This window comes from Callithrix jacchus, chromosome 18 (genome assembly GCF_049354715.1).
Source record: "Callithrix jacchus isolate 240 chromosome 18, calJac240_pri, whole genome shotgun sequence".
In the NCBI taxonomy this organism is placed as follows: domain Eukaryota; kingdom Metazoa; phylum Chordata; class Mammalia; order Primates; family Cebidae; genus Callithrix; species Callithrix jacchus.
The window spans coordinates 8,909,063-8,921,731 of record NC_133519.1 but is presented as its reverse complement, the minus strand read 5'-3'; the positions used below and the strand labels follow the sequence as shown (position 1 = coordinate 8,921,731).

Below are 12,669 nucleotides of genomic sequence, written 5' to 3'. Positions count from 1 at the left end.
TGAAAGAGCAATGAGAGGAATCCTTGTGATGATGGAGATGCACTGTCTCGTCAATGTCGACACCCTCATTGTGGTATTGTACTATGGTTCAGCCAAATATTGAAGGGTACATAGGTTGTCTCTGTATTGTTTCTTAACAATGGTGCATCCCAAATGATTACACACTAAAAAAGTTTAATAAAGCAATTCTGGCTGGACGTGCAGCTCACATTTGTAATCCCAGCACTTTGGGAGGCTGAGGCAGGAGGATAGCTTGACCCCAAGAGTTCCAGACTACTCAGGGCAACATGGTGAAACCCTGTCTCTACAAAAAATACCAAAACAATCCAGGCATGGCAGTGCATGCCTGTGGTTCCAGCTACTCAGGAGGCTGAGAAGGGATAATTGCTTGGGCCGAGGAGAAGGAGGCTGCAGTGAGCCGTGACCACATCACAGCTCACTACAGCCTGGGCAACAGAGCCAGATCCTGTCTCAAAACAAATAAAATAATAATAATAATAATAATAATAATGCAATTCTGTTGTTAATTAAAAAATGGTAAAGATGAATTTAATTCTTCCCAAATGATGTCTTCCTTAAGGTATGTAGGAAAGGATTTGAATAAAGTATGTGCTCTTAACCTCCAAGTAGATACATATAAATTAGAAGACTAGATTTATCTCATGCTGATTAATTTTTAAAATCTAGTGATAATATAGATAGTAAACTATTGTGTGTTACATCATTTTTACAAATGAGACAAGTCAGGCCGGGCGCGGTGGCTCATGCCTGTAATCCCAGCACTTTGGGAGGCCAAGGCGGGTGGAGCACGAGGTCAACAGATCGAGACCATCCTGGTCAACCTGGTGAAACCCCGTCTCTACTAAAAATACAAAAAATTAGCTGGGCATGGTGGCGCGTGCCTGTAATTCCAGCTACTTAAGAGGCTGAGGCAGGAGAATTGCCTGAACCCAGGAGGCGGAGGTTGCGATGAGCGGAGATCGCGCCATTGCACTCCAGCCTGGGTAACAAGAGTGATACTCCGTCTCAAAAAAAAAAAAAAAAAAAGAGACAAGTCTCGCCATATATTAAGCAACCTATTCTATTGGGTATTACTGAAAAAATTAAAAATTGATGTGATTTAAATGTTTTTATCACTACTTTTTTTCATCAGTAACAATGTTAGGATTTCTTACTGTTCTTTACAATGTCTTGGAAATAAAGGCACAGGAAAACATCATATCAAGTAAGTCATTGGTGTTCACCGTAAAATTCTAACCAAATAAAGTATCGACTCCTTACCAATGGTTTATTAAATGTAAAAAAAAAACAAACACTGCATGTTCTCTCACTCATAGGTGGGTGTTAAACATGAGAACACATGGACATAGGGAGGGGAACATCACACACTGGGGTCTGTTGGGGGGGAACTAGGGGAGGGACAGCGGGCAGTGGGAAGCTGGGGAGGGATAACATGGGGAGAAATGCCAGATACAGGTGATGGGGAGGAAGGCAGCAAACCACATTGGCATGTGTGTACCTAGGCAACAATCTTACGTATTCTTCCAAAACCTAAAATGCCACATATATATATAAATGTAAAAAAAATTTAAAAACTATACGTCAGGCACTTTACTAGTCAGCAATAACTCAACAATAGATAGTATGTTTAAGGATATTGAGGATTCCTATCTGAAATCATAAGTGCCTAAACTGCTATGAAAACAGAGAAAGTGGAAAGTTATCTGGTGCAAACAACATGCTCTGGGAGATGGGGTAGGTGTGATGCAGATAATTACTGTGAATTCTAAACCAAATACCTAAGGTGAGAGTATTTCTTTTAAGTCACCGATGGAGAATGAGTCAAATTAGGTGAGATATAGCTCCAATTCAATGACATGAGATATTCTAATATCTTAATTGCACTTTGACTCATATTTGAAATCAGGTGTTACAATGACTTTGTAATACATTAACTGAAACATCATACTGAAAATCTGAGAAGGAATTTTTTATGATAAAACATTGTGACTGAGTTAGAAACTTCCAATTTCTTCATTTAACTCAGGTGTTACTTTATTTGGAATAGGAATTACTTAAGATATCCATACTTTTACTTATTTTCATCATATATATTTATCCAACAGTGCCATGTTTGTTGTAATAAACACTGTCAGAATTCACTTGCCGAAAGTTTTTCAAATGTTAAGCGCTGGTTTACGCAGCTAGATTATATACATTGTCTTTATTCTTCACATCTCTTAGCAGAGTTTATCCTTCTTTTGCAAATAAGAAGCTGGTGATTTTGGTGTCAGATGCTTTGTGTGACAGGGCACAAAGCTACAATAATCGAATTCAATATTATTTTCTCTTTCATTCTACCACAATGTATACTTGACAATATGAGCTATGCCATTTATATCTATGAAATGTTCTTTTTAGTCAATAAAAATTTATAATATTTAATGGGGAAATAAACAAAATCAGAGTATTATGAAAATGTATTACCACAGCATCTAATGTTACATTTACTATTTACTAAAGCTTTTTTGTCATCACTTTACTTATAACGACAGGTAAAATGTACAGGGACCGAATGAAGTGACATCATGAGGAAATCTATCATCTATTTGTGAGATTCTTAAAACTAAGACTCTGTTTATTTTCCAGGGCACTTTGTTAGCATTTTCATATAATGTACTTTACTTTTGTATAATATGCAGTGTAATTTTAAGGTAAAATGGAAATATTATGGTTGTGGCTGTTAGTGTCTTATTTTCTGTTTTTATAGCTTATATGTGAAAAACAAGAATGCATATTTACATGATATTTTTAAATTTCATAATGTACTTAATTATAAATTTCAATATGTATGCATTTATTTTAATGTTAGGATAACCTTTGCAGATGAATAACTTGTTTAAGAACGTAGATGAAGAAGCCACATTACCTACATTTACATCTCGCCTTCACTATGCTATATGGTAGAATCCAGTACAGTTGACTATGCCAGAAAGTCTAGAAAATTATGAATCAAACACAAAAAATTTCTATTTCTATTTAAGAAGTCAAGAGTCCAAGGTGATGTGTTCTCATCATGTATCCAGTGTCCCAGATTTCCACTCCACCATTAGAGTAGGACCTCATCTTGTGCTCTCAGAGGCCTGCCAGAGCTCCCTGGAGAGTCTCCAAGCAGCAAAGAAGGAGAAGAGCAAAGGACAAAGCAGGTTGCCATCTTAGTCTATCTCCCTGAAATCTTACCCAGTGATTCTCTTTTTATATTGAACTACCCAAACCTATGTCACATGGCCACCTCTGCCTGTGGGATGAGTTGCTGCCCCCAACCAAATAACAGTTTCATTAATAAAGAGAAAAGAAAAATGTGGATTCTGCAGGCTATTCAGTCTCTAGCACAATCATCCTCAAAGTAACTCTGAATAATAAAAAGAAACAGAAACTGATTATGTAATACTCATATTAAGCCTGCTGTTGTGTCCAGAAAACTTATGCTACCAAAACCAGCCACAGGTATTTGAGACTATAATTACTCATTCACTCTGAGGAAGCCCAAAGTTGTCTAGCAGGGCCAGATATCCAATGCAGGGGTCTCATCCTGAATGATTAAATAATCTGTCATTTAGAAACAAATATGATATAAGCAAAATCGTTACTTTTGGATTATCCTGTCTTCTCAATATTTATTGTCTGGGTCATCCCTAGATCCTCCCCTGGCATGATTAGAGAGCTGGCGGCTACGTCTTGCACATATCACATAACGAACTAGTTGGAGCATTCCCCAAAATGGTGTTTGGTTTGAGAAGCATGAGCCATTCGCCTGCACTTTACAGGCCCTGTGACAGAGATCCTAAAGGTGATGAAGATGTATTGGCTTGAGTACTGGGCCATAGAAAGTTTCCTCTGAACAACAGAGAAGCCCAGGTACTTTTCTGGAAGACCACATTGCAAGGAATCAGTCTTGGACAAATTGACACTTCTCAGTTCGCACACGTCATTCTCAAGTGTGGCCAATAAGCATCTGTTATGATTAGGTTTTGTGTCCCTACCCAAATGTCATCTTGAATTGTAATCCCCACTTGTGAAGAGAAGAAAGAGACCGGGGGAGGTAATCCAATCATGGGGTTGGTTTACCTTATTCTATTCCCGTGAGAGTGAGTGAGTTCTCATGAGATTTTATGGTTTTATAAGGGGCTCTTCCCCCTCCACTCAGCACTTTTCTTTCCTGCTGCTGGTTGAAGAAGGTGCCTTGCTTCCCCTTCACTTTCCACCGTGATTGTAAGTTTCCTGAGACCTCCCCAGCCATGATGAACTGAGCGTCCATTAAACCTCTTTCCTTTATGAATTACCCAGTCTTGGGCAGTTCTTTATAGCACTATACAAACAGACTAACACAGCATCATGCAGTATACCTTCAATAAACGGTACCTTTTCCACCCATAGGGACAAAATGTCAGCCAGCATTGTAAAAGTTTATTTTGTGAAAATGAAACTGGCATTTTCATTTAATATTGTAGAATATAAAACTAAATTCCTTTTCATATTATCTCAAGAAGTTTAGTAAAACATGGCATTATTTTAATTTATATATTCTCTCTTTTTAGTTTTGTTAGTTACTCTCACTTAGATACAACTAAATATATACACAAATTTTATAAGATTGAACTTCATATTAGTAAAATGGTCCTACTGCCCAAAGCTGTTTACAGATTCCATGCCAGTCCTATCAGAGTATCAATAACATTTTTAACAGAATTAGAAAAAATTCTAAAATTCATTTGGAATAAAAAGAGAGCCCAAAGAGCCAAAGCAATCCTGAGCAAAAAGTGCAAAGCTAGAGGCATCGCATTACCTGACTTAAAACTATACTACAAGGCCACAGTAGACAAAACAGCATGGTGCAGGTACAAAAACAGACATATAGATCAATGGAACAGCTTAGAGAATGTAGAACTAAAGCCTCACATTTACGAACATCTGATCTTCAATAAAGCTAACAAAACTAAGCAATGGGGAAAGGACTCCCTGTTGAGTAAATGGTGCTGGAATAACTGACTAGCCATGTGCAGAAGATTGAAGCTGGGCCCCACTTATACGTGGGAGTTAAACACTTAGTATACATGAACACAAAGAATGAAGTAATAGACACTGAGGTCTATTTGAAGGTGGACAGTGCAAAGAGAGCTAGGATTGGAAAACTACCCCTTGGGTATTATACTGATATATTATACCTGTGTGATACAATTTTCTGTACACCAAACCACCGTGACACACAATGTACCCATGTAACAAACCTGCACATGTACCCCCTGAATCTAAAGAAAAGTTGGAAGGCAAATAAATAAAAAGTTGAACTTCATATTTATAAATATTTAATGCTGTAATGATAAAGATTAGAGTGAGATGTTTAGAATTCTGCCTTGTAGTTTCCTGATGCCGTGAATTATCACAGACTTCCCTAAGTTTACGCTTCCCTTTAACACTATTATATCATTTATTGTAAGAGCCTTTAAAAAAAATACCTTCAATTTGCTTCATGGATGAAATCTGTAAAAACTTCATGCTGAGTTTTAATTCTTAACGCATTATACTTATTACTGTTAAATACCTGCCATAATACATTGGATAGGTGAGACTTTGAATAAAAAGAAAACAATAAAGTTGCTTTTATGAAACTCCAAAATATCGTATTATTTATTCATCATCTAGCTACCTTCTAACAATTTTTAAAACTTGTCATTTTATTTCCATTTGATATGTAACAAAAATATTTTTTAAATGCACTAACTTCAAATGCATAGTTCAAAGAATTGTCACTGACTAAATAAACACACGATTATTACAACTTCCAAGATTAGCACAGACAGTCAGCACCCATAAGTCATACTTCTTCTTACAATCACTATGGAACCAAACATTTATCAACACAAATATGGTTTCTATGCTATCAACTTTCATATAAATGGAACTATGCATTCTCCATGGTATACCGTTCTGGAATTAAAACGTTGATTCCTGGATTGTTAGGAATAAATAGACCTTACTTCTGTCTTTTCCTCATTAAAATGTGTGAGACACCCATTAATGTTACTGCAAGGAGCAGCAGTTCATTGATCTCTGCTGTCCGGTTACATGTGTATCCTACGATGCAGTTACACATTGTACTGTTGACGGACATTTTGGTTGTTCTTGTGTGAGGCTATTAGAACTAATGCTGATGTAAGTATTGTTTTACATGAATATATTTTTGCATATATACATAGAATTTTATTAGAGGTTGGCACTGGAATCATTTGATCATAGGGCATACCTATATTCAACTTTGTAAGACACAACTCATCAACAGTTCAAAGAGGCTGCAACAATTCACACTCCCAGCAACAGTGTGAAAGACGAAGTTATTCCATTCATCCTCTGACTTTTGGTATTTTCAGCTTTTAAACTTTAGCTATTTTAGGGAGTGCGTAGCTGTAGCTTATTGTGGATTTGATGTACAGTTTCCTAAAGAATAATGAATATATTTCTAGTTTATGTACTTTTTAACATAATCTTTTTGGTGATTATTATTTGCAAAAGCCTAATAAATCAAAGTCCACAAGAGACCAGAACACAGTCTGACAAAGTTAGATTTACTGACCTGATAAAGCAAGAAAGGCGTTCCAGAGGAACTTCAAAATGCCACTCCATAAGAGGGATTAAGGAATCCTCCTTTGTAAGGTTTGGCTTCTCATCAAATGATTCTTAGGAGGATCTAAAGAAAGTAACACTCAATTCTGACTCGACTCTGTACCTGAGATGGGTTTAGAAGCAGAGATTAACTACGGATTGGGTCCTGTCACGAGGCAAGGACAGCTTAGTGATTAGGCACTACCAGTATTAGATAGGACCAGCAAAGTGGCTCCAGGATGTCATTGATTAAAAAAAAAGCAGTAGTCATTAAAGAAAGGATTATTACAGCATTTCACAGCTGCGGCAGGACTTTGGGACAGACAGTGCTTGCAGTTAATTTTGTACTGGCTTTATCTGGGTCTGTCCTTCTCTTGTGATTAATGGTAGAGTTGCTTTTTCTGTTTTCAGTTCAGGTTGATTTTCTTTCACTCCTTTAGTCCTAGACTGGTTTTTGCTCTTCATTATATATTCTGGATACTAGTCTTTGTTGCCTTATGCAATGAGACCAACATCTACCATTATCTGGCTTTCCCTTTCCTTCTTTTAATAATGCTTTCTGAGGAGCAGAGGTCATTAATTTTAATGAAGTGAAATTCATCAGTGTTTAGTTCAGAGTTAATGTTTGGCTCCTCCTGTTTAAGAAATGTTTGCCTCTGTAAAGTTCATGAACATATTTTTCTATAGTATCTTCTAGAAAACTTGTTAAGGTAAGACCCTAGGAAATAAGATTAATTTTTTTCTTCTTTGCATATAGATGGTCAGATTGTCAAATCACTTTTATTGAAAATAATTCCTTTTTTCTGGATTCCAATGGCTCTTTTTTTTTTGCACAAATCAGGTAATTTTATATATAGGTACATCTGTTTCTGTACAAAATTCTTTTCAGTGGGTTCATTTAGATGTCTTTCTAACAATACGATATATCTTAATTACTATAGCAATAATATAAGTTTTGAGATTGGCAAGTGTAAGTCCTCTACCTTGGTTCTCATCTTCAACATATTAGTTTTCTTTATTAGTTTGCAATATGCACACACACACACACACACACACACCATAAGTTAAACCCTACTTGAATGATGATTAAAATTGCATTGTGTCTATATATCAATGTAAGGATATTTCCTAACTTAAAAATCATCAATCACCTAAATTTCAAACATGTTGTAGTTCTTTTTGTTTGCTTTTAAAATTTTCTTTTAATAATAAAATGTGACTCTAGTAAACTTGAATATATTTTATCTTTATTCCTAGATTTTGAAAATTATAATTTTCATAATTTTAACACTTTCACGGCACATTTTTAATTGTTGATTGCTGGTGGACAGAAGCACAGTCGTCGTGCATTGATCTTGTATTCATATACCTCGCTGAACTGCTATATCCATTCTCATGGAGTTTGCTTAGATTGCATTGACATTTCCTACATTTCTATCAGTGAGAATGACAGTCTATGTCTTCTTCATGATCCACTTTTATACTTATCCAAAAGTTCTTTGCCTTACATAGAGGTGGGGTATTGCAATGAAAGTAAAATGTTCTTGTTTGTTTTATTTAATCTCAGGGAAAACAGTTTCAATATTTAATAAGTGTAATATTTTCTTTTTGTACACAATTGTCATTCATTTATGATATGCCTTCATATTTATAGTTAACTGATGGTTTTTACGTTAAAATTAGATTAAATATTGCCAAAAACTTATTTATTTTACTTTTTTTGAGGATTAATAATTTAATCAGAATATACTCCTTTGCGACATTTTAGCAATAAACATATGACCCTTCTTCCTATAAAAATGAACACCGAAAGAAGCCCCAGCTGTGAGCCTACAGGGTGGTGAGCTCGGCCAGGCGCGTCCTCCTGCAGAGCACGGGACTGTAGCACCCAGGGCTGCCTGGGCCTGCCTTTCTGGGGCTGCTCCTGGCCGCACCATTTCTCCCCGGACTGTAGCTGTGAGGTCTGCTGAGATCCAGCAGCCAAGACTTGAACTTTCCTTTCAGTGTGGGGCTGGGCCAACTCCGTCTGTCGGAGGGTGAGTAGCACAGGACAGGACTCTTCCATCTGTGCACAGCCGGGAACTGATGGGGGTCGACGTCCACACATTCAAGAGCAGCGAAAACATCCTGATCTAGTTTTGACGGCTCCTCTCCAAAAAGGAAGAGCCGCCTGGCCGATTCCCTCGTGAGCTCGATCTGCTGATCCTCGTGCCCGGGGCAGCTGGGGCCCAAGGACATTCTAGCAATGCTGGCTGACATTTCCCACTCTGTCCTCCCCTGGTCATTCCCGAGTTGGTCTGCAGGAGAAGCCGCCTCCAACAAGTCACTTCCTACCGCATCAATTCTTGAAGTCAGGATCTTATCTTTAGTTTACATATTTTCATCTGGTGTCTTAGAAACGCTACTTCCCAGATTTTGCAAACTCAGTTTATCAAATTCAGCAGATAAACCGGCGACAGGTGGTAAATGAGCTTCCTCCCCACGGGGTGCCTTTGCTTTCTCGCCCTCCATGGTCTTGCTGTGACTCAGAGGAGGACAGAGCCCATTTCTGCCGCTGCGCAGACCACCTGGCTCTGAGGTTTCTATGAGGTCTGCCTCCTGCTCCGAGGGGAAGGTGCTGCACCCCGCATTTCCAAAGCACCCAACCTGGGCTGGCCATTCTTTCGAGCTGTATTTTGCCGATTTTTTATTTCTTCCAAGCTCATGTCATCTTCATCTAGAAACGCACTCATGGAAATGGCATTGCTGCCAGACGTGGTGGCTTCATCTCGGCAGGCTTCCCTTTCTCCTGTTTCTTGTTGAGCATTTTTGCCTATTTCCTGCTGAGTAAGATAATCTTCCAGTCTTTGCAGGCCTTCCTGGGAAGACAGATCAACAAAACAACCCAGAAATTGCCAGTATTCAACCCAGGGATACCCCAGCTCATGAGCTAGCTCCCTCCACACTCTCTCCAAGCCTCTTTTCAAGTCCGATTTCTTGAAGTTGTGAAGGAAGCCTGCTTCTCGCGAGGTGGAGTTTTCAAGAGTTTGCGAAAATCTTCCACTTTGGCTGGTCTCAGGGGCCCCGCAAAGGCTCTCAGGGTCAGCACAGGGTCTCGGGGGCTGCCTCCATAACGGCCGACACGAGAGGCCTTGGCCGTCTGGTCTGAGGACCACAGCTCCCCAATGACTGGAGAAGATGTGTCTTCTGCTCTCAGGAGCGGCACATAGTGACCCTTCAAATACTCTCTGATCCGCTCCTTCAGTTCCAGATTTGTTTTTGCTTCTTTCACAAATTACATCTTCGGGTGTTTTAGCATATTTATTCCTTGGGTTTTTGACAGTCAACTGATGTGATGAAAGCACATTGACTAGGTCTGCATTTCCAAACTTACAAGCAAAATGCAACGGTGTGTCATAGCCCATCTTGTCCGGGGTGTTCAGGTAGAGGTCGACGACATAGCGGATGCGCTTCTGCAGCACAGCCTCGTCGTCATCAGGGTACATCAGCCTCATGAAGTCAGGGTTCTCCAGGACGTCCAGAGTCAGCTGGCAGATAAAAGCCTGGTCATCCTTGGCGGCAACATGCATCACGTTGTACCTGCACCCTTCCTGCACGATGGTTGGGTCGTCCCCTGAGCCAATCAGATACCGGGGGTTGCCCCTGATGAGATCAGAAAAAATGTCCTCCTCTCCCTTCTCCGCAGCTTTCCGGAGCTTGGCGGTGAGGTCCTGCGTGCAAGAATTTTTCTAACTGTTGGCTTGCTCTTTGTTTACTTTCTGATTCAGACAAGCACAACCCATCTTTCGACTCATCATTGCTAAAGAGTGGTGCTATTTTCACAGGAGAAAGTGGTAAGGATGTTTTGCTTGGTGAAAAGAAATAATCACAAATTCCTCTAGCAAATTTCTCAGCAGCTTCTCTGGTTGAAAAAGCTTTAAATCGGGACCCTTTGATCATTTTCACAGCTTGCAGTGCTTCCTTCTGATTTACGTAAACATGGATCCTTTCATGTCTCGCTGGGACGTCCTCATACACTGGACACACCCCATAGTAGAGAGGAGGCTCCATAAACTCAGTCCCCCAGCTCTGGGCGTCCTGGCCCCCGCCACAGTGCTGGGGGACAACGAGCAGGTCTTGGACGTCCCAGTTTCTCCTCTGGAGAATTCAGGCTCACACTGTAACCACAATCTCTGTCTTCAGAAAAGCCAGCCTGATCAGTTGGGTTCCTTTCGGCTGACTTCAAAATCCTTTGTGTGTCTTGTGTGAGAGCTATGGCAGCTGCCTCATGGTGGTCAAAAGAAGGCAGCCTTCTTCCTTGCTTCAGTAAAACCTGGGCCAATGTTTTCTCAAAAATAAACCTTGTCGTTTATGTAATGGGTCCACTTTTCAATCCAGCTTTGATGATTTCCTCTCTAAGGTCATCTGGATTCAGAAGTTTCAATCTAGCCAAGACGGTATCCATTGTCATTTCACTTTTCAAAGGTTTTTCATTTTATTTTTCTTAGAGTCAGGGTCTTGCTTTGTAGCCCAAGCTGGCCTCAAATTTCTGACCTTAATCAGTCCTTCCACCTCCATTTATTCTACTTTTTATCAACAAATACTATCCTCTAATTTTGCTAAAATTATCTTAAATTTTACAAATGCTTTCCCTGCATTTATTCAAACAATATCATTTTATTTTTTATGTTATTTTGACATTAGTTGGTTGATTTTAATGAACTTTGTTGAGGTATAATTTAATAAAATATTCTGCAAACAATTATAATGGACGTTTTAAAGAATTTTGCCAATATATATCCCTTCTAATCACAAAGACAATCAAATTTAGAATTGATTTTCCAAATCAATTCTATCATGAGTTTCTGTCATTCCAAAATGATGAAAAATGATCATTTAGATGCAAATCTTCTCTGACCCCAACTCATACTATATTGATTTATTTTTTGTAACCGTAGATTATTATGCATATGCTTCTTAGAAATTTCTCTGCCAGATAACCCAAATCATCTCTAAGTTCAAAGATCCACAAATCTGTAGGGCAAAGGCAAAATGCCACCAGTCTCTTTGCTAAAAAATGACGCGTCACATTTGCTCCAGTTTCCAACAAGTTTCTCACCTCGCCTCCATCTGAGACCACCTCAGCCTAGATTTCATTGTCCATATAATTATCAGCATTTTAATCAAAGCCATTCAACGAGTCTCTAGGGAGTTCCAAACTTTCTCACATTTCTCTGTCTTCTGAGCCCTCCAAATTCTTCCAGCCACTGTCTGTTACCCAGTTCCAAAGTTGCTTCCACATTTTCAGAAGCACTCGACTCCTGGTAAAAATTTACTATATTGGTCCATTTTTTCACACTGCTGATAAAGACACACCCAAGACTGGGCACTTGACAAAATAAAGAGGTTTAATGTACTCAGTTCCACATGGCTGGGGAGGCTTCCCAATCATGGCAGAAGGTAAAAGACATGCTTCACATGGTGGCAGACGAGAGAAGACAGCTTCTGCAGGGAGATTTCCATTTTTGCAACCATCAGATCTTGTGAGACTTCTTCACTATCATGAGAACAGCATGGAAAAGACCTTGCCCCTACAATTCAGTTACCTCCCACTGGGTCCCTCCCACAACACGTGGGAATTTCAGATGAGATTTGGTTGAGGACACAGTCAAGATATAGCAGACAGTGAGTGAGTTCTCATGAGGTCTGCTCATTTAAAACTGTGTCGCACCTTCCTACTCACTCTCGAGCTCCTGCTCCGGCCTGTAATGTTCCTGTTCCTCCCTCACCTTTTGCCGAGATTGGAAATTTTCTGAGGGCTCCCCAGACGCTGAGCAGATGCTAGCATTATTCTTCCTGTACAGCCTGCAGAACTCTGAGCCAATTGAACCTCTTTCCCTGCAAATTACCCAGGTTCAGATTTTACTCTGTAGTAATGTGAAAACAGACTAACACACTGAGCATGGGATAAATCTTAGAATATGTTTTGTGTAAAGATAAGAAAAATGTATACTCTGTGATTGTTGGGTG

The 12,669-nt window shown here is 39.2% G+C and overlaps 2 pseudogenes across 1 annotated transcript in view; both read right to left on the bottom strand.

The window, feature by feature from the left end:
- Nucleotides 1–12,669, bottom strand: part of LOC100412151 (DNA-directed RNA polymerase III subunit RPC5 pseudogene) — a 158,349-nt pseudogene that overhangs the window by 53,066 nt on the left and 92,614 nt on the right. The window lies entirely within an intron of this gene.
- Nucleotides 8,434–11,107, bottom strand: LOC100401757 (ankyrin repeat and LEM domain-containing protein 2 pseudogene; annotated as a pseudogene).